Source organism: Chrysemys picta, unplaced genomic scaffold (assembly GCF_011386835.1).
Source record: "Chrysemys picta bellii isolate R12L10 unplaced genomic scaffold, ASM1138683v2 scaf1204, whole genome shotgun sequence".
Classification (NCBI taxonomy): Eukaryota; Metazoa; Chordata; order Testudines; family Emydidae; genus Chrysemys; species Chrysemys picta.
This window is the reverse complement of record NW_027053911.1, coordinates 1-19,513: the sequence shown is the minus strand read 5'-3', so window position 1 is coordinate 19,513 and position 19,513 is coordinate 1. Positions and strand designations below refer to the sequence as shown.

Here is a 19,513-nt window from a genome sequence, read left to right as displayed (position 1 = left end):
GTCGCTAAGCCACAGGCACAGAAAGGCTCCCCTAGCTTAAGCGTGAGAGGTATAAGACCTTACACCCTGGTTACCGGGCAGTCATTTTGCCGGGCGTGTCAAAGTGACCTGTGGCTTAATTTGCATGGCAAAGGAGACCGAAAGCCTCCTTACAGGGTGGTCCTTAAGCCAGGGGCCTTCCAATGGGCCAGAGCGAAAAGCGCTGTAAAGGAGAGACCTCCGTTCCCTCGGAAGTGGGTGGTCTCGTTGCCCAGCGAGTGCCAACGGCCCAAGAGGAGTTAGAAAGGGGAGACCTGCACCCTTCTGACAGGGAGAGGTCAACGGCCCGGGGCATTTTAAAGGCTAGGTCCTAAAGAGCTCAAACTCACAGAGACCTCAACCCGTTTTAAAGGGGGCTCGCTCCTCCTCAGCTATGGAAGGGACCTATAAAGCATTTTGGTTGGCAAGGAATGGACCGTGATCCTTGTTTACAGGGAGGTCCTTTTACCGGGCAGCTGAAGGGGGATTAAGCCTGTGAGGAGAAGTGTCGAACCCGATCCCTCGGTACAGGGGTGCGGTGTGTGCTGTGTGTGCGGTGTGTGCAGCCGTTGGCCGTGGCTTTTTCTTCCCTTTTCCTGCAGTTTCTTTGGTGCTTGTGTCGTCTTGTCCATTTTGTCCTTTGAGTTGCTAGAAAGAGAGAGGTGAAGCGGGTTAGGTGTGGCTCAGTAGAGAGCACGTGTACAAGGTAGATTCAGATGACATTGGCAAGCTACTCGGCCCTGCCGGAAATTACCCTAATTCCTACTTTTCGGCACCGATCTCTTTCAGAGCGCAGGAGAGCTTGCGGCAGAAGGCGGGTCCAGGTGGATGCAGAGGACGCGGGCTTTGACTTGGCTGAGTGCGTGAGTGAGGAGGGCACGGGACAGCTAGTAGGGCAAACCCTGAACCCTCTCAAGAGGCTGGTTTCTAGAACTATCTTCCAAATGGCAGTGTTAACTTGTGAAAGGCAGGGAAAGACCCACACCCTAGTTAGAGGGAGCTCACTTTGGACCTTGGCGTGAAGAGGGCCGATGCAGAGAAGAGAAAAGGGAAAGCGACCTGAACCCTGATTACAGGGCAGTCACCCTTTCTTTAATATAATACACCTCCTTTACACAATGAGGGTGGGGGGAGTCCTGAATGTGAAAAGATCTGGAAATGAACAGGTAAGGGAGGGATCCTGCTGAGTGTCCCCTTTCCAATCAATCCTCCGTCCCTCAGCGACACCCTTCCCGACTTACCTCCTACCCCACCAAGAAAATGACAACTTTGTGCCCCCTACCTTTAGCAGAAAAGACCCCTTTTACTTGTGACGCGGTCCTGTTAGTAGGGTTAGGTGCACCCACGTGCCGGCTCTGAATACCACCGCATCTACCTACAACATCTCAACATGAACACATTTCAGAAAGGACCGCCACCTCAATCTCTTTCAACGTAGCCCGAGGAATCTCCTCTCTTTATCACCAAAGAGACACAAGGCCGGGAATTCGGACACAACAAACGGAGCTGTCCGAATCCCTACAGTTAACGCTCGTCAGTCCGACAGTGTTCTTTCTTGTGCACAAGAAAACAAAGGGGAAAGTTGTGGTTGGTTGAGCGGTGTAAATTGGGCAGGGCAAAAGGACTTGAGGAAGGATTACACGGAAGTGAGGGTCCGAAAGGAGCCCCCCACCTCCCCTGTTCATTTCCAGACTTTGTGACGTTTGCTTGGTTGGGCCATTTCTTGGCTTTTTTGAGAAAAGGGGCGAATTTTCCACGGCCTCCGCCATCCCCTTACAGCCGCCCCTTCGCCACACCATGTTCCATCTGACCGGGATAGGTCCCAAATAAGATTTCACTTCAAATCTCAAAAAAGCCAAGTAGAAATCATTCTGTGGGAATTTACTGTGACTAAGAGAAACAGAAGTTCAACTCTTCTGAAGTGGTGGAGGGTCGGGGGGAGTCGCTAAGCCACAGGCACAGAAAGGCTCCCCTAGCTTAAGCGTGAGAGGTATAAGACCTTACACCCTGGTTACCGGGCAGTCATTTTGCCGGGCGTGTCAAAGTGACCTGTGGCTTAATTTGCATGGCAAAGGAGAGCGAAAGCCTCCTTACAGGGTGGTCCTTAAGCCAGGGGCCTTCCAATGGGCCAGAGCGAAAAGCGCTGTAAAGGAGAGACCTCCGTTCCCTCGGAAGTGGGTGGTGTCGTTGCCCAGCGAGTGCCAACGGCCCAAGAGGAGTTAGAAAGGGGAGACCTGCACCCTTCTGACAGGGAGAGGTCAACGGCCCGGGGCATTTTAAAGGCTAGGTCCTAAGGAGCTCAAACTCACAGAGACCTCAACCCGTTTTAAAGGGGGCTCGCTCCTCCTCAGCTATGGAAGGGACCCATAAAGCATTTTGGTTGGCAAGGAATGGACCGTGATCCTTGTTTACAGGGAGGTCCTTTTACCGGGCAGCTGAAGGGGGATTAAGCCTGTGAGGAGAAGTGTCGAACCCGATCCCTCGGTACAGGGGTGCGGTGTGTGCTGTGTGTGCGGTGTGTGCAGCCGTTGGCCGTGGCTTTTTCTTCCCTTTTCCTGCAGTTTCTTTGGTGCTTGTGTCGTCTTGTCCATTTTGTCCTTTGAGTTGCTAGAAAGAGAGAGGTGAAGCGGGTTAGCTGTGGCTCAGTAGAGAGCACGTGTACAAGGTAGATTCAGATGACATTGGCAAGGTACTCGGCCCTGCCGGAAATTACCCTAATTCCTACTTTTCGGCACCGATCTCTTTCAGAGCGCAGGAGAGCTTGCGGCAGAAGGCGGGTCCAGGTGGATGCAGAGGACGCGGGCTTTGACTTGGCTGAGTGCGTGAGTGAGGAGGGCACGGGACAGCTAGTAGGGCAAACCCTGAACCCTCTCAAGAGGCTGGTTTCTAGAACTATCTTCCAAATGGCAGTGTTACCTTGTGAAAGGCAGGGAAAGACCCACACCCTAGTTAGAGGGAGCTCACTTTGGACCTTGGCGTGAAGAGGGCCGATGCAGAGAAGAGAAAAGGGAAAGCGACCTGAACCCTGATTACAGGGCAGTCACCCTTTCTTTAATATAATACACCTCCTTTACACAATGAGGGTGGGGGGAGTCCTGAATGTGAAAAGATCTGGAAATGAACAGGTAAGGGAGGGATCCTGCTGAGTGTCCCCTTTCCAATCAATCCTCCGTCCCTCAGCGACACCCTTCCCGACTTACCTCCTACCCCACCAAGAAAATGACAACTTTGTGCCCCCTACCTTTAGCAGAAAAGACCCCTTTTACTTGTGACGCGGTCCTGTTAGTAGGGTTAGGTGCACCCACGTGCCGGCTCTGAATACCACCGCATCTACCTACAACATCTCAACATGAACACATTTCAGAAAGGACCGCCACCTCAATCTCTTCCAACGTAGCCCGAGGAATCTCCTCTCTTTATCACCAAAGAGACACAAGGCCGGGAATTCGGACACAACAAACGGAGCTGTCCGAATCCCTACAGTTAACGCTCGTCAGTCCGACAGTGTTCTTTCTTGTGCACAAGAAAACAAAGGGGAAAGTTGTGGTTGGTTGAGCGGTGTAAATTGGGCAGGGCAAAAGGACTTGAGGAAGGATTACACGGAAGTGAGGGTCCGAAAGGAGCCCCCCACCTCCCCTGTTCATTTCCAGACTTTGTGACGTTTGCTTGGTTGGGCCATTTCTTGGCTTTTTTGAGAAAAGGGGCGAATTTTCCACGGCCTCCGCCATCCCCTTACAGCCGCCCCTTCGCCACACCATGTTCCATCTGACCGGGATAGGTCCCAAATAAGATTTCACTTCAAATCTCAAAAAAGCCAAGTAGAAATCATTCTGTGGGAATTTACTGTGACTAAGAGAAACAGAAGTTCAACCCTTCTGAAGTGGTGGAGGGTCCGGGGGAGTCGCTAAGCCACAGGCACAGAAAGGCTCCCCTAGCTTAAGCGTGAGAGGTATAAGACCTTACACCCTGGTTACCGGGCAGTCATTTTGCCGGGCGTGTCAAAGTGACCTGTGGCTTATTTGCATGGCAAAGGAGACCGAAAGCCTCCTTACAGGGTGGTCCTTAAGCCAGGGGCCTTCCAATGGGCCAGAGCGAAAAGCGCTGTAAAGGAGAGACCTCCGTTCCCTCGGAAGTGGGTGGTGTCGTTGCCCAGCGAGTGCCAACGGCCCAAGAGGAGTTAGAAAGGGGAGACCTGCACCCTTCTGACAGGGAGAGGTCAACGGCCCGGGGCATTTTAAAGGCTAGGTCCTAAGGAGCTCAAACTCACAGAGACCTCAACCCGTTTTAAAGGGGGCTCGCTCCTCCTCAGCTATGGAAGGGACCCATAAAGCATTTTGGTTGGCAAGGAATGGACCGTGATCCTTGTTTACAGGGAGGTCCTTTTACCGGGCAGCTGAAGGGGGATTAAGCCTGTGAGGAGAAGTGTCGAACCCGATCCCTCGGTACAGGGGTGCGGTGTGTGCTGTGTGTGCGGTGTGTGCAGCCGTTGGCCGTGGCTTTTTCTTCCCTTTTCCTGCAGTTTCTTTGGTGCTTGTGTCGTCTTGTCCATTTTGTCCTTTGAGTTGCTAGAAAGAGAGAGGTGAAGCGGGTTAGCTGTGGCTCAGTAGAGAGCACGTGTACAAGGTAGATTCAGATGACATTGGCAAGGTACTCGGCCCTGCCGGAAATTACCCTAATTCCTACTTTTCGGCACCGATCTCTTTCAGAGCGCAGGAGAGCTTGCGTCAGAAGGCGGGTCCAGGTGGATGCAGAGGACGCGGGCTTTGACTTGGCTGAGTGCGTGAGTGAGGAGGGCACGGGACAGCTAGTAGGGCAAACCCTGAACCCTCTCAAGAGGCTGGTTTCTAGAACTATCTTCCAAATGGCAGTGTTACCTTGTGAAAGGCAGGGAAAGACCCACACCCTAGTTAGAGGGAGCTCACTTTGGACCTTGGCGTGAAGAGGGCCGATGCAGAGAGGAGAAAAGGGAAAGCGACCTGAACCCTGATTACAGGGCAGTCACCCTTTCTTTAATATAATACACCTCCTTTACACAATGAGGGTGCGGGGGAGTCCTGAATGTGAAAAGATCTGGAAATGAACAGGTAAGGGAGGGATCCTGCTGAGTGTCCCCTTTCCAATCAATCCTCCGTCCCTCAGCGACTCCCTTCCCGACTTACCTCCTACCCCACCAAGAAAATGACAACTTTGTGCCCCCTACCTTTAGCAGAAAAGACCCCTTTTACTTGTGACGCGGTCCTGTTAGTAGGGTTAGGTGCACCCACGTGCCGGCTCTGAATACCACCGCATCTACCTACAACATCTCAACATGAACACATTTCAGAAAGGACCGCCACCTCAATCTCTTCCAACGTAGCCCGAGGAATCTCCTCTCTTTATCACCAAAGAGACACAAGGCCGGGAATTCGGACACAACAAACGGAGCTGTCCGAATCCCTACAGTTGACGCTCGTCAGTCCGACAGTGTTCTTTCTTGTGCACAAGAAAACAAAGGGTGAAAGTTGTGGTTGGTTGAGCGGTGTAAATTGGGCAGGGCAAAAGGACTTGAGGAAGGATTACACGGAAGTGAGGGTCCGAAAGGAGCCCCCCACCTCCCCTGTTCATTTCCAGACTTTGTGACGTTTGCTTGGTTGGGCCATTTCTTGGCTTTTTTGAGAAAAGGGGCGAATTTTCCACGGCCTCCGCCATCCCCTTACAGCCGCCCCTTCGCCACACCATGTTCCATCTGACCGGGATAGGTCCCAGATAAGATTTCACTTCAAATCTCAAAAAAGCCAAGTAGAAATCATTCTGTGGGAATTTACTGTGACTAAGAGAAACAGAAGTTCAACCCTTCTGAAGTGGTGGAGGGTCCGGGGGAGTCGCTAAGCCACAGGCACAGAAAGGCTCCCCTAGCTTAAGCGTGAGAGGTATAAGACCTTACACCCTGGTTACAGGGCAGTCATTTTGCCGGGCGTGTCAAAGTGACCTGTGGCTTAATTTGCATGGCAAAGGAGACCGAAAGCCTCCTTACAGGGTGGTCCTTAAGCCAGGGGCCTTCCAATGGGCCAGAGCGAAAAGCGCTGTAAAGGAGAGACCTCCGTTCCCTCGGAAGTGGGTGGTGTCGTTGCCCAGCGAGTGCCAACGGCCCAAGAGGAGTTAGAAAGGGGAGACCTGCACCCTTCTGACAGGGAGAGGTCAACGGCCCGGGGCATTTTAAAGGCTAGGTCCTAAGGAGCTCAAACTCACAGAGACCTCAACCCGTTTTAAAGGGGGCTCGCTCCTCCTCAGCTATGGAAGGGACCCATAAAGCATTTTGGTTGGCAAGGAATGCACCGTGATCCTTGTTTACAGGGAGGTCCTTTTACCGGGCAGCTGAAGGGGGATTAAGCCTGTGAGGAGAAGTGTCGAACCCGATCCCTCGGTACAGGGGTGCGGTGTGTGCTGTGTGTGCGGTGTGTGCAGCCGTTGGCCGTGGCTTTTTCTTCCCTTTTCCTGCAGTTTCTTTGGTGCTTGTGTCGTCTTGTCCATTTTGTCCTTTGAATTGCTAGAAAGAGAGAGGTGAAGCGGGTTAGCTGTGGCTCAGTAGAGAGCACGTGTACAAGGTAGATTCAGATGACATTGGCAAGGTACTCGGCCCTGCCGGAAATTACCCTAATTCCTACTTTTCGGCACCGATCTCTTTCAGAGCGCAGGAGAGCTTGCGTCAGAAGGCGGGTCCAGGTGGATGCAGAGGACGCGGGCTTTGACTTGGCTGAGTGCGTGAGTGAGGAGGGCACGGGACAGCTAGTAGGGCAAACCCTGAACCCTCTCAAGAGGCTGGTTTCTAGAACTATCTTCCAAATGGCAGTGTTACCTTGTGAAAGGCAGGGAAAGACCCACACCCTAGTTAGAGGGAGCTCACTTTGGACCTTGGCGTGAAGAGGGCCGATGCAGAGAGGAGAAAAGGGAAAGCGACCTGAACCCTGATTACAGGGCAGTCACCCTTTCTTTAATATAATACACCTCCTTTACACAATGAGGGTGCGGGGGAGTCCTGAATGTGAAAAGATCTGGAAATGAACAGGTAAGGGAGGGATCCTGCTGAGTGTCCCCTTTCCAATCAATCCTCCGTCCCTCAGCGACTCCCTTCCCGACTTACCTCCTACCCCACCAAGAAAATGACAACTTTGTGCCCCCTACCTTTAGCAGAAAAGACCCCTTTTACTTGTGACGCGGTCCTGTTAGTAGGGTTAGGTGCACCCACGTGCCGGCTCTGAATACCACCGCATCTACCTACAACATCTCAACATGAACACATTTCAGAAAGGACCGCCACCTCAATCTCTTCCAACGTAGCCCGAGGAATCTCCTCTCTTTATCACCAAAGAGACACAAGGCCGGGAATTCGGACACAACAAACGGAGCTGTCCGAATCCCTACAGTTGACGCTCGTCAGTCCGACAGTGTTCTTTCTTGTGCACAAGAAAACAAAGGGTGAAAGTTGTGGTTGGTTGAGCGGTGTAAATTGGGCAGGGCAAAAGGACTTGAGGAAGGATTACACGGAAGTGAGGGTCCGAAAGGAGCCCCCCACCTCCCCTGTTCATTTCCAGACTTTGTGACGTTTGCTTGGTTGGGCCATTTCTTGGCTTTTTTGAGAAAAGGGGCGAATTTTCCACGGCCTCCGCCATCCCCTTACAGCCGCCCCTTCGCCACACCATGTTCCATCTGACCGGGATAGGTCCCAGATAAGATTTCACTTCAAATCTCAAAAAAGCCAAGTAGAAATCATTCTGTGGGAATTTACTGTGACTAAGAGAAACAGAAGTTCAACCCTTCTGAAGTGGTGGAGGGTCCGGGGGAGTCGCTAAGCCACAGGCACAGAAAGGCTCCCCTAGCTTAAGCGTGAGAGGTATAAGACCTTACACCCTGGTTACAGGGCAGTCATTTTGCCGGGCGTGTCAAAGTGACCTGTGGCTTAATTTGCATGGCAAAGGAGACCGAAAGCCTCCTTACAGGGTGGTCCTTAAGCCAGGGGCCTTCCAATGGGCCAGAGCGAAAAGCGCTGTAAAGGAGAGACCTCCGTTCCCTCGGAAGTGGGTGGTGTCGTTGCCCAGCGAGTGCCAACGGCCCAAGAGGAGTTAGAAAGGGGAGACCTGCACCCTTCTGACAGGGAGAGGTCAACGGCCCGGGGCATTTTAAAGGCTAGGTCCTAAGGAGCTCAAACTCACAGAGACCTCAACCCGTTTTAAAGGGGGCTCGCTCCTCCTCAGCTATGGAAGGGACCCATAAAGCATTTTGGTTGGCAAGGAATGCACCGTGATCCTTGTTTACAGGGAGGTCCTTTTACCGGGCAGCTGAAGGGGGATTAAGCCTGTGAGGAGAAGTGTCGAACCCGATCCCTCGGTACAGGGGTGCGGTGTGTGCTGTGTGTGCGGTGTGTGCAGCCGTTGGCCGTGGCTTTTTCTTCCCTTTTCCTGCAGTTTCTTTGGTGCTTGTGTCGTCTTGTCCATTTTGTCCTTTGAATTGCTAGAAAGAGAGAGGTGAAGCGGGTTAGCTGTGGCTCAGTAGAGAGCACGTGTACAAGGTAGATTCAGATGACATTGGCAAGGTACTCGGCCCTGCCGGAAATTACCCTAATTCCTACTTTTCGGCACCGATCTCTTTCAGAGCGCAGGAGAGCTTGCGTCAGAAGGCGGGTCCAGGTGGATGCAGAGGACGCGGGCTTTGACTTGGCTGAGTGCGTGAGTGAGGAGGGCACGGGACAGCTAGTAGGGCAAACCCTGAACCCTCTCAAGAGGCTGGTTTCTAGAACTATCTTCCAAATGGCAGTGTTACCTTGTGAAAGGCAGGGAAAGACCCACACCCTAGTTAGAGGGAGCTCACTTTGGACCTTGGCGTGAAGAGGGCCGATGCAGAGAGGAGAAAAGGGAAAGCGACCTGAACCCTGATTACAGGGCAGTCACCCTTTCTTTAATATAATACACCTCCTTTACACAATGAGGGTGCGGGGGAGTCCTGAATGTGAAAAGATCTGGAAATGAACAGGTAAGGGAGGGATCCTGCTGAGTGTCCCCTTTCCAATCAATCCTCCGTCCCTCAGCGACTCCCTTCCCGACTTACCTCCTACCCCACCAAGAAAATGACAACTTTGTGCCCCCTACCTTTAGCAGAAAAGACCCCTTTTACTTGTGACGCGGTCCTGTTAGTAGGGTTAGGTGCACCCACGTGCCGGCTCTGAATACCACCGCATCTACCTACAACATCTCAACATGAACACATTTCAGAAAGGACCGCCACCTCAATCTCTTCCAACGTAGCCCGAGGAATCTCCTCTCTTTATCACCAAAGAGACACAAGGCCGGGAATTCGGACACAACAAACGGAGCTGTCCGAATCCCTACAGTTGACGCTCGTCAGTCCGACAGTGTTCTTTCTTGTGCACAAGAAAACAAAGGGTGAAAGTTGTGGTTGGTTGAGCGGTGTAAATTGGGCAGGGCAAAAGGACTTGAGGAAGGATTACACGGAAGTGAGGGTCCGAAAGGAGCCCCCCACCTCCCCTGTTCATTTCCAGACTTTGTGACGTTTGCTTGGTTGGGCCATTTCTTGGCTTTTTTGAGAAAAGGGGCGAATTTTCCACGGCCTCCGCCATCCCCTTACAGCCGCCCCTTCGCCACACCATGTTCCATCTGACCGGGATAGGTCCCAGATAAGATTTCACTTCAAATCTCAAAAAAGCCAAGTAGAAATCATTCTGTGGGAATTTACTGTGACTAAGAGAAACAGAAGTTCAACCCTTCTGAAGTGGTGGAGGGTCCGGGGGAGTCGCTAAGCCACAGGCACAGAAAGGCTCCCCTAGCTTAAGCGTGAGAGGTATAAGACCTTACACCCTGGTTACAGGGCAGTCATTTTGCCGGGCGTGTCAAAGTGACCTGTGGCTTAATTTGCATGGCAAAGGAGACCGAAAGCCTCCTTACAGGGTGGTCCTTAAGCCAGGGGCCTTCCAATGGGCCAGAGCGAAAAGCGCTGTAAAGGAGAGACCTCCGTTCCCTCGGAAGTGGGTGGTCTCGTTGCCCAGCGAGTGCCAACGGCCCAAGAGGAGTTAGAAAGGGGAGACCTGCACCCTTCTGACAGGGAGAGGTCAACGGCCCGGGGCATTTTAAAGGCTAGGTCCTAAGGAGCTCAAACTCACAGAGACCTCAACCCGTTTTAAAGGGGGCTCGCTCCTCCTCAGCTATGGAAGGGACCCATAAAGCATTTTGGTTGGCAAGGAATGCACCGTGATCCTTGTTTACAGGGAGGTCCTTTTACCGGGCAGCTGAAGGGGGATTAAGCCTGTGAGGAGAAGTGTCGAACCCGATCCCTCGGTACAGGGGTGCGGTGTGTGCTGTGTGTGCGGTGTGTGCAGCCGTTGGCCGTGGCTTTTTCTTCCCTTTTCCTGCAGTTTCTTTGGTGCTTGTGTCGTCTTGTCCATTTTGTCCTTTGAATTGCTAGAAAGAGAGAGGTGAAACGGGTTAGCTGTAGCTCAGTAGAGAGCACGTGTACAAGGTAGATTCAGATGACATTGGCAAGGTACTCGGCCCTGCCGGAAATTACCCTAATTCCTACTTTTCGGCACCGATCTCTTTCAGAGCGCAGGAGAGCTTGCGTCAGAAGGCGGGTCCAGGTGGATGCAGAGGACGCGGGCTTTGACTTGGCTGAGTGCGTGAGTGAGGAGGGCACGGGACAGCTAGTAGGGCAAACCCTGAACCCTCTCAAGAGGCTGGTTTCTAGAACTATCTTCCAAATGGCAGTGTTACCTTGTGAAAGGCAGGGAAAGACCCACACCCTAGTTAGAGGGAGCTCACTTTGGACCTTGGCGTGAAGAGGGCCGATGCAGAGAGGAGAAAAGGGAAAGCGACCTGAACCCTGATTACAGGGCAGTCACCCTTTCTTTAATATAATACATCTCCTTTACACAATGAGGGTGGGGGGAGTCCTGAATGTGAAAAGATCTGGAAATGAACAGGTAAGGGAGGGATCCTGCTGAGTGTCCCCTTTCCAATCAATCCTCCGTCCCTCAGCGACACCCTTCCCGACTTACCTCCTACCCCACCAAGAAAATGACAACTTTGTGCCCCCTACCTTTACCAGAAAAGACCCTTCTTACTTGTGACGCGGTCCTGTTAGTAAGGTTAGGTGCACCCACGTGCCGGCTCTGAATACCACCGCATCTACCTACAACATCTCAACATGAACACATTTCAGAAAGGACCGCCACCTCAATCTCTTCCAACGTAGCCCGAGGAATCTCCTCTCTTTATCACCAAAGAGACACAAGGCCGGGAATTCGGACACAACTAACGGAGCTGTCCGAATCCCTACAGTTGACGCTCGTCAGTCCGACAGTGTTCTTTCTTGTGCACAAGAAAACAAAGGGTGAAAGTTGTGGTTGGTTGAGCGGTGTAAATTGGGCAGGGCAAAAGGACTTGAGGAAGGATTACACGGAAGTGAGGGTCCGAAAGGAGCCCCCCACCTCCCCTGTTCATTTCCAGACTTTGTGACGTTTGCTTGGTTGGGCCATTTCTTGGCTTTTTTGAGAAAAGGGGCGAATTTTCCACGGCCTCCGCCATCCCCTTACAGCCGCCCCTTCGCCACACCATGTTCCATCTGACCGGGATAGGTCCCAAATAAGATTTCACTTCAAATCTCAAAAAAGCCAAGTAGAAATCATTCTGTGGGAATTTACTGTGACTAAGAGAAACAGAAGTTCAACCCTTCTGAAGTGGTGGAGGGTCCGGGGGAGTCGCTAAGCCACAGGCACAGAAAGGCTCCCCTAGCTTAAGCGTGAGAGGTATAAGACCTTACACCCTGGTTACCGGGCAGTCATTTTGCCGGGCGTGTCAAAGTGACCTGTGGCTTATTTGCATGGCAAAGGAGACCGAAAGCCTCCTTACAGGGTGGTCCTTAAGCCAGGGGCCTTCCAATGGGCCAGAGCGAAAAGCGCTGTAAAGGAGAGACCTCCGTTCCCTCGGAAGTGGGTGGTCTCGTTGCCCAGCGAGTGCCAATGGCCCAAGAGGAGTTAGAAAGGGGAGACCTGCACCCTTCTGACAGGGAGAGGTCAACGCCCGGGGCATTTTAAAGGCTAGGTCCTAAGGAGCTCAAACTCACAGAGACCTCAACCCGTTTTAAAGGGGGCTCGCTCCTCCTCAGCTATGGAAGGGACCCATAAAGCATTTTGGTTGGCAAGGAATGCACCGTGATCCTTGTTTACAGGGAGGTCCTTTTACCGGGCAGCTGAAGGGGGATTAAGCCTGTGAGGAGAAGTGTCGAACCCGATCCCTCGGTACAGGGGTGCGGTGTGTGCTGTGTGTGCGGTGTGTGCAGCCGTTGGCCGTGTCTTTTTCTTCCCTTTTCCTGCAGTTTCTTTGGTGCTTGTGTCGTCTTGTCCATTTTGTCCTTTGAGTTGCTAGAAAGAGAGAGGTGAAGCGGGTTAGGTGTGGCTCAGTAGAGAGCACGTGTACAAGGTAGATTCAGATGACATTGGCAAGGTACTCGGCCCTGCCGGAAATTACCCTAATTCCTACTTTTCGGCACCGATCTCTTTCAGAGCGCAGGAGAGCTTGCGGCAGAAGGCGGGTCCAGGTGGATGCAGAGGACGCGGGCTTTGACTTGGCTGAGTGCGTGAGTGAGGAGGGCACGGGACAGCTAGTAGGGCAAACCCTGAACCCTCTCAAGAGGCTGGTTTCTAGAACTATCTTCCAAATGGCAGTGTTAACTTGTGAAAGACAGGGAAAGACCCACACCCTAGTTAGAGGGAGCTCACTTTGGACCTTGGCGTGAAGAGGGCCGATGCAGAGAGGAGAAAAGGGAAAGCGACCTGAACCCTGATTACAGGGCAGTCACCCTTTCTTTAATATAATACACCTCCTTTACACAATGAGGGTGCGGGGGAGTCCTGAATGTGAAAAGATCTGGAAATGAACAGGTAAGGGAGGGATCCTGCTGAGTGTCCCCTTTCCAATCAATCCTCCGTCCCTCAGCGACTCCCTTCCCGACTTACCTCGTACCCCACCAAGAAAATGACAACTTTGTGCCCCCTACCTTTAGCAGAAAAGACCCCTTTTACTTGTGACGCGGTCCTGTTAGTAGGGTTAGGTGCACCCACGTGCCGGCTCTGAATACCACCGCATCTACCTACAACATCTCAACATGAACACATTTCAGAAAGGACCGCCACCTCAATCTCTTCCAACGTAGCCCGAGGAATCTCCTCTCTTTATCACCAAAGAGACACAAGGCCGGGAATTCGGACACAACTAACGGAGCTGTCCGAATCCCTACAGTTGACGCTCGTCAGTCCGACAGTGTTCTTTCTTGTGCACAAGAAAACAAAGGGTGAAAGTTGTGGTTGGTTGAGCGGTGTAAATTGGGCAGGGCAAAAGGACTTGAGGAAGGATTACACGGAAGTGAGGGTCCGAAAGGAGCCCCCCACCTCCCCTGTTCATTTCCAGACTTTGTGACGTTTGCTTGGTTGGGCCATTTCTTGGCTTTTTTGAGAAAAGGGGCGAATTTTCCACGGCCTCCGCCATCCCCTTACAGCCGCCCCTTCGCCACACCATGTTCCATCTGACCGGGATAGGTCCCAAATAAGATTTCACTTCAAATCTCAAAAAAGCCAAGTAGAAATCATTCTGTGGGAATTTACTGTGACTAAGAGAAACAGAAGTTCAACCCTTCTGAAGTGGTGGAGGGTCCGGGGGAGTCGCTAAGCCACAGGCACAGAAAGGCTCCCCTAGCTTAAGCGTGAGAGGTATAAGACCTTACACCCTGGTTACCGGGCAGTCATTTTGCCGGGCGTGTCAAAGTGACCTGTGGCTTATTTGCATGGCAAAGGAGACCGAAAGCCTCCTTACAGGGTGGTCCTTAAGCCAGGGGCCTTCCAATGGGCCAGAGCGAAAAGCGCTGTAAAGGAGAGACCTCCGTTCCCTCGGAAGTGGGTGGTCTCGTTGCCCAGCGAGTGCCAATGGCCCAAGAGGAGTTAGAAAGGGGAGACCTGCACCCTTCTGACAGGGAGAGGTCAACGCCCGGGGCATTTTAAAGGCTAGGTCCTAAGGAGCTCAAACTCACAGAGACCTCAACCCGTTTTAAAGGGGGCTCGCTCCTCCTCAGCTATGGAAGGGACCCATAAAGCATTTTGGTTGGCAAGGAATGGACCGTGATCCTTGTTTACAGGGAGGTCCTTTTACCGGGCAGCTGAAGGGGGATTAAGCCTGTGAGGAGAAGTGTCGAACCCGATCCCTCGGTACAGGGGTGCGGTGTGTGCTGTGTGTGCGGTGTGTGCAGCCGTTGGCCGTGGCTTTTTCTTCCCTTTTCCTGCAGTTTCTTTGGTGCTTGTGTCGTCTTGTCCATTTTGTCCTTTGAGTTGCTAGAAAGAGAGAGGTGAAGCGGGTTAGGTGTGGCTCAGTAGAGAGCACGTGTACAAGGTAGATTCAGATGACATTGGCAAGCTACTCGGCCCTGCCGGAAATTACCCTAATTCCTACTTTTCGGCACCGATCTCTTTCAGAGCGCAGGAGAGCTTGCGTCAGAAGGCGGGTCCAGGTGGATGCAGAGGACGCGGGCTTTGACTTGGCTGAGTGCGTGAGTGAGGAGGGCACGGGACAGCTAGTAGGGCAAACCCTGAACCCTCTCAAGAGGCTGGTTTCTAGAACTATCTTCCAAATGGCAGTGTTACCTTGTGAAAGGCAGGGAAAGACCCACACCCTAGTTAGAGGGAGCTCACTTTGGACCTTGGCGTGAAGAGGGCCGATGCAGAGAGGAGAAAAGGGAAAGCGACCTGAACCCTGATTACAGGGCAGTCACCCTTTCTTTAATATAATACACCTCCTTTACACAATGAGGGTGCGGGGGAGTCCTGAATGTGAAAAGATCTGGAAATGAACAGGTAAGGGAGGGATCCTGCTGAGTGTCCCCTTTCCAATCAATCCTCCGTCCCTCAGCGACTCCCTTCCCGACTTACCTCGTACCCCACCAAGAAAATGACAACTTTGTGCCCCCTACCTTTAGCAGAAAAGACCCCTTTTACTTGTGACGCGGTCCTGTTAGTAGGGTTAGGTGCACCCACGTGCCGGCTCTGAATACCACCGCATCTACCTACAACATCTCAACATGAACACATTTCAGAAAGGACCGCCACCTCAATCTCTTCCAACGTAGCCCGAGGAATCTCCTCTCTTTATCACCAAAGAGACACAAGGCCGGGAATTCGGACACAACTAACGGAGCTGTCCGAATCCCTACAGTTGACGCTCGTCAGTCCGACAGTGTTCTTTCTTGTGCACAAGAAAACAAAGGGTGAAAGTTGTGGTTGGTTGAGCGGTGTAAATTGGACAGGGCAAAAGGACTTGAGGAAGGATTACACGGAAGTGAGGGTCCGAAAGGAGCCCCCCACCTCCCCTGTTCATTTCCAGACTTTGTGACGTTTGCTTGGTTGGGCCATTTCTTGGCTTTTTTGAGAAAAGGGGCGAATTTTCCACGGCCTCCGCCATCCCCTTACAGCCGCCCCTTCGCCACACCATGTTCCATCTGACCGGGATAGGTCCCAGATAAGATTTCACTTCAAATCTCAAAAAAGCCAAGTAGAAATCATTCTGTGGGAATTTACTGTGACTAAGAGAAACAGAAGTTCAACCCTTCTGAAGTGGTGGAGGGTCCGGGGGAGTCGCTAAGCCACAGGCACAGAAAGGCTCCCCTAGCTTAAGCGTGAGAGGTATAAGACCTTACACCCTGGTTACAGGGCAGTCATTTTGCCGGGCGTGTCAAAGTGACCTGTGGCTTAATTTGCATGGCAAAGGAGACCGAAAGCCTCCTTACAGGGTGGTCCTTAAGCCAGGGGCCTTCCAATGGGCCAGAGCGAAAAGCGCTGTAAAGGAGAGACCTCCGTTCCCTCGGAAGTGGGTGGTCTCGTTGCCCAGCGAGTGCCAACGGCCCAAGAGGAGTTAGAAAGGGGAGACCTGCACCCTTCTGACAGGGAGAGGTCAAAGGCCCGGGGCATTTTAAAGGCTAGGTCCTAAGGAGCTCAAACTCACAGAGACCTCAACCCGTTTTAAAGGGGGCTCGCTCCTCCTCAGCTATGGAAGGGACCCATAAAGCATTTTGGTTGGCAAGGAATGCACCGTGATCCTTGTTTACAGGGAGGTCCTTTTACCGGGCAGCTGAAGGGGGATTAAGCCTGTGAGGAGAAGTGTCGAACCCGATCCCTCGGTACAGGGATGCGGTGTGTGCTGTGTGTGCGGTGTGTGCAGCCGTTGGCCGTGGCTTTTTCTTCCCTTTTCCTGCAGTTTCTTTGGTGCTTGTGTCGTCTTGTCCATTTTGTCCTTTGAGTTGCTAGAAAGAGAGAGGTGAAGCGGGTTAGCTGTAGCTCAGTAGACAGCACGTGTACAAGGTAGATTCAGATGACATTGGCAAGGTACTCGGACCTGCCGGAAATTACCCTAATTCCTACTTTTCGGCACCGATCTCTTTCAGAGCGCAGGAGAGCTTGAGGCAAAAGGCGGGTCCAGGTGGATGCAGAGGACGCGGGCTTTGAGTTGGCTGAGTGCGTGAGTGAGGAGGGCACGGGACAGCTAGTAGGACAAACCCTGAACCCTCTCAAGAGGCTGGTTTCTAGAACTGCTTTCCAAATGGCAGTGTTACCTTGTGAAAGGCAGGGAAAGACCCACACCCTAGTTAGAGGGAGCTCACTTTGGACCTTGGCGTGAAGAGGGCCGATGCAGAGAGGAGAAAAGGGAAAGCGACCTGAACCCTGATTACAGGGCAGTCACCCTTTCTTTAATATAATACACCTCCTTTACACAATGAGGGTGCGGGGGAGTCCTGAATGTGAAAAGATCTGGAAATGAACAGGTAAGGGAGGGATCCTGCTGAGTGTCCCCTTTCCAATCAATCCTCCGTCCCTCAGCGACTCCCTTCCCGACTTACCTCGTACCCCACCAAGAAAATGACAACTTTGTGCCCCCTACCTTTAGCAGAAAAGACCCCTTTTACTTGTGACGCGGTCCTGTTAGTAAGGTTAGGTGCACCCACGTGCCGGCTCTGAATACCACCGCGTCTACCTACAACATCTCAACATGAACACATTTCAGAAAGGACCGCCACCTCAATCTCTTCCAACGTAGCCCGAGGAATCTCCTCTCTTTATCACCAAAGAGACACAAGGCCGGGAATTCGGACACAACTAACGGAGCTGTCCGAATCCCTACAGTTGACGCTCGTCAGTCCGACAGTGTTCTTTCTTGTGCACAAGAAAACAAAGGGTGAAAGTTGTGGTTGGTTGAGCGGTGTAAATTGGGCAGGGCAAAAGGACTTGAGGAAGGATTACACGGAAGTGAGGGTCCGAAAGGAGCCCCCCACCTCCCCTGTTCATTTCCAGACTTTGTGACGTTTGCTTGGTTGGGCCATTTCTTGGCTTTTTTGAGAAAAGGGGCGAATTTTCCACGGCCTCCGCCATCCCCTTACAGCCGCCCCTTCGCCACACCATGTTCCATCTGACCGGGATAGGTCCCAAATAAGATTTCACTTCAAATCTCAAAAAAGCCAAGTAGAAATCATTCTGTGGGAATTTACTGTGACTAAGAGAAACAGAAGTTCAACCCTTCTGAAGTGGTGGAGGGTCCGGGGGAGTCGCTAAGCCACAGGCACAGAAAGGCTCCCCTAGCTTAAGCGTGAGAGGTATAAGACCTTACACCCTGGTTACCGGGCAGTCATTTTGCCGGGCGTGTCAAAGTGACCTGTGGCTTATTTGCATGGCAAAGGAGACCGAAAGCCTCCTTACAGGGTGGTCCTTAAGCCAGGGGCCTTCCAATGGGCCAGAGCGAAAAGCGCTGTAAAGGAGAGACCTCCGTTCCCTCGGAAGTGGGTGGTCTCGTTGCCCAGCGAGTGCCAATGGCCCAAGAGGAGTTAGAAAGGGGAGACCTGCACCCTTCTGACAGGGAGAGGTCAACGCCCGGGGCATTTTAAAGGCTAGGTCCTAAGGAGCTCAAACTCACAGAGACCTCAACCCGTTTTAAAGGGGGCTCGCTCCTCCTCAGCTATGGAAGGGACCCATAAAGCATTTTGGTTGGCAAGGAATGGACCGTGATCCTTGTTTACAGGGAGGTCCTTTTACCGGGCAGCTGAAGGGGGATTAAGCCTGTGAGGAGAAGTGTCGAACCCGATCCCTCGGTACAGGGGTGCGGTGTGTGCTGTGTGTGCGGTGTGTGCAGCCGTTGGCCGTGGCTTTTTCTTCCCTTTTCCTGCAGTTTCTTTGGTGCTTGTGTCGTCTTGTCCATTTTGTCCTTTGAGTTGCTAGAAAGAGAGAGGTGAAGCGGGTTAGGTGTGGCTCAGTAGAGAGCACGTGTACAAGGTAGATTCAGATGACATTGGCAAGGTACTCGGCCCTGCCGGAAATTACCCTAATTCCTACTTTTCGGCACCGATCTCTTTCAGAGCGCAGGAGAGCTTGCGTCAGAAGGCGGGTCCAGGTGGATGCAGAGGACGCGGGCTTTGACTTGGCTGAGTGCGTGAGTGAGGAGGGCACGGGACAGCTAGTAGGGCAAACCCTGAACCCTCTCAAGAGGCTGGTTTCTAGAACTATCTTCCAAATGGCAGTGTTACCTTGTGAAAGGCAGGGAAAGACCCACACCCTAGTTAGAGGGAGCTCACTTTGGACCTTGGCGTGAAGAGGGCCGATGCAGAGAGGAGAAAAGGGAAAGCGACCTGAACCCTGATTACAGGGCAGTCACCCTTTCTTTAATATAATACACCTCCTTTACACAATGAGGGTGCGGGGGAGTCCTGAATGTGAAAAGATCTGGAAATGAACAGGTAAGGGAGGGATCCTGCTGAGTGTCCCCTTTCCAATCAATCCTCCGTCCCTCAGCGACTCCCTTCCCGACTTACCTCGTACCCCACCAAGAAAATGACAACTTTGTGCCCCCTACCTTTAGCAGAAAAGACCCCTTTTACTTGTGACGCGGTCCTGTTAGTAGGGTTAGGTGCACCCACGTGCCGGCTCTGAATACCACCGCATCTACCTACAACATCTCAACATGAACACATTTCAGAAAGGACCGCCACCTCAATCTCTTCCAACGTAGCCCGAGGAATCTCCTCTCTTTATCACCAAAGAGACACAAGGCCGGGAATTCGGACACAACTAACGGAGCTGTCCGAATCCCTACAGTTGACGCTCGTCAGTCCGACAGTGTTCTTTCTTGTGCACAAGAAAACAAAGGGTGAAAGTTGTGGTTGGTTGAGCGGTGTAAATTGGGCAGGGCAAAAGGACTTGAGGAAGGATTACACGGAAGTGAGGGTCCGAAAGGAGCCCCCCACCTCCCCTGTTCATTTCCAGACTTTGTGACGTTTGCTTGGTTGGGCCATTTCTTGGCTTTTTTGAGAAAAGGGGCGAATTTTCCACGGCCTCCGCCATCCCCTTACAGCCGCCCCTTCGCCACACCATGTTCCATCTGACCGGGATAGGTCCCAGATAAGATTTCACTTCAAATCTCAAAAAAGC

The 19,513-nt window shown here is 52.3% G+C and overlaps 2 long non-coding RNA genes across 4 annotated transcripts; both read right to left on the bottom strand.

Annotated features, from left to right (window-relative positions):
• Positions 1 to 543: 543 nt before the first annotated feature.
• LOC135979771 (uncharacterized) lies at positions 544 to 4,830 on the bottom strand. 3 transcript variants are annotated; one of them, XR_010597018.1, is made up of 4 exons: positions 4,690 to 4,830; positions 2,732 to 4,583; positions 773 to 2,625; positions 544 to 666 (listed from the first exon to the last, which is right to left on the bottom strand). It is a non-coding gene; the product is annotated as an uncharacterized LOC135979771 (long non-coding RNA). The 3 variants fall into 3 exon arrangements; XR_010597019.1 differs by having other exon boundaries at positions 2,744 to 4,583; XR_010597017.1 differs by having other exon boundaries at positions 773 to 4,583.
• A 6,293-nt stretch (positions 4,831 to 11,123) lies between these two features.
• LOC135979770 (uncharacterized) lies at positions 11,124 to 19,505 on the bottom strand. The gene is made up of 5 exons (XR_010597016.1): positions 18,410 to 19,505; positions 16,451 to 18,303; positions 14,490 to 16,344; positions 12,531 to 14,383; positions 11,124 to 12,424 (listed from the first exon to the last, which is right to left on the bottom strand). It is a non-coding gene; the product is annotated as an uncharacterized LOC135979770 (long non-coding RNA).
• Between the last annotated feature and the right edge of the window lie 8 nt (positions 19,506 to 19,513).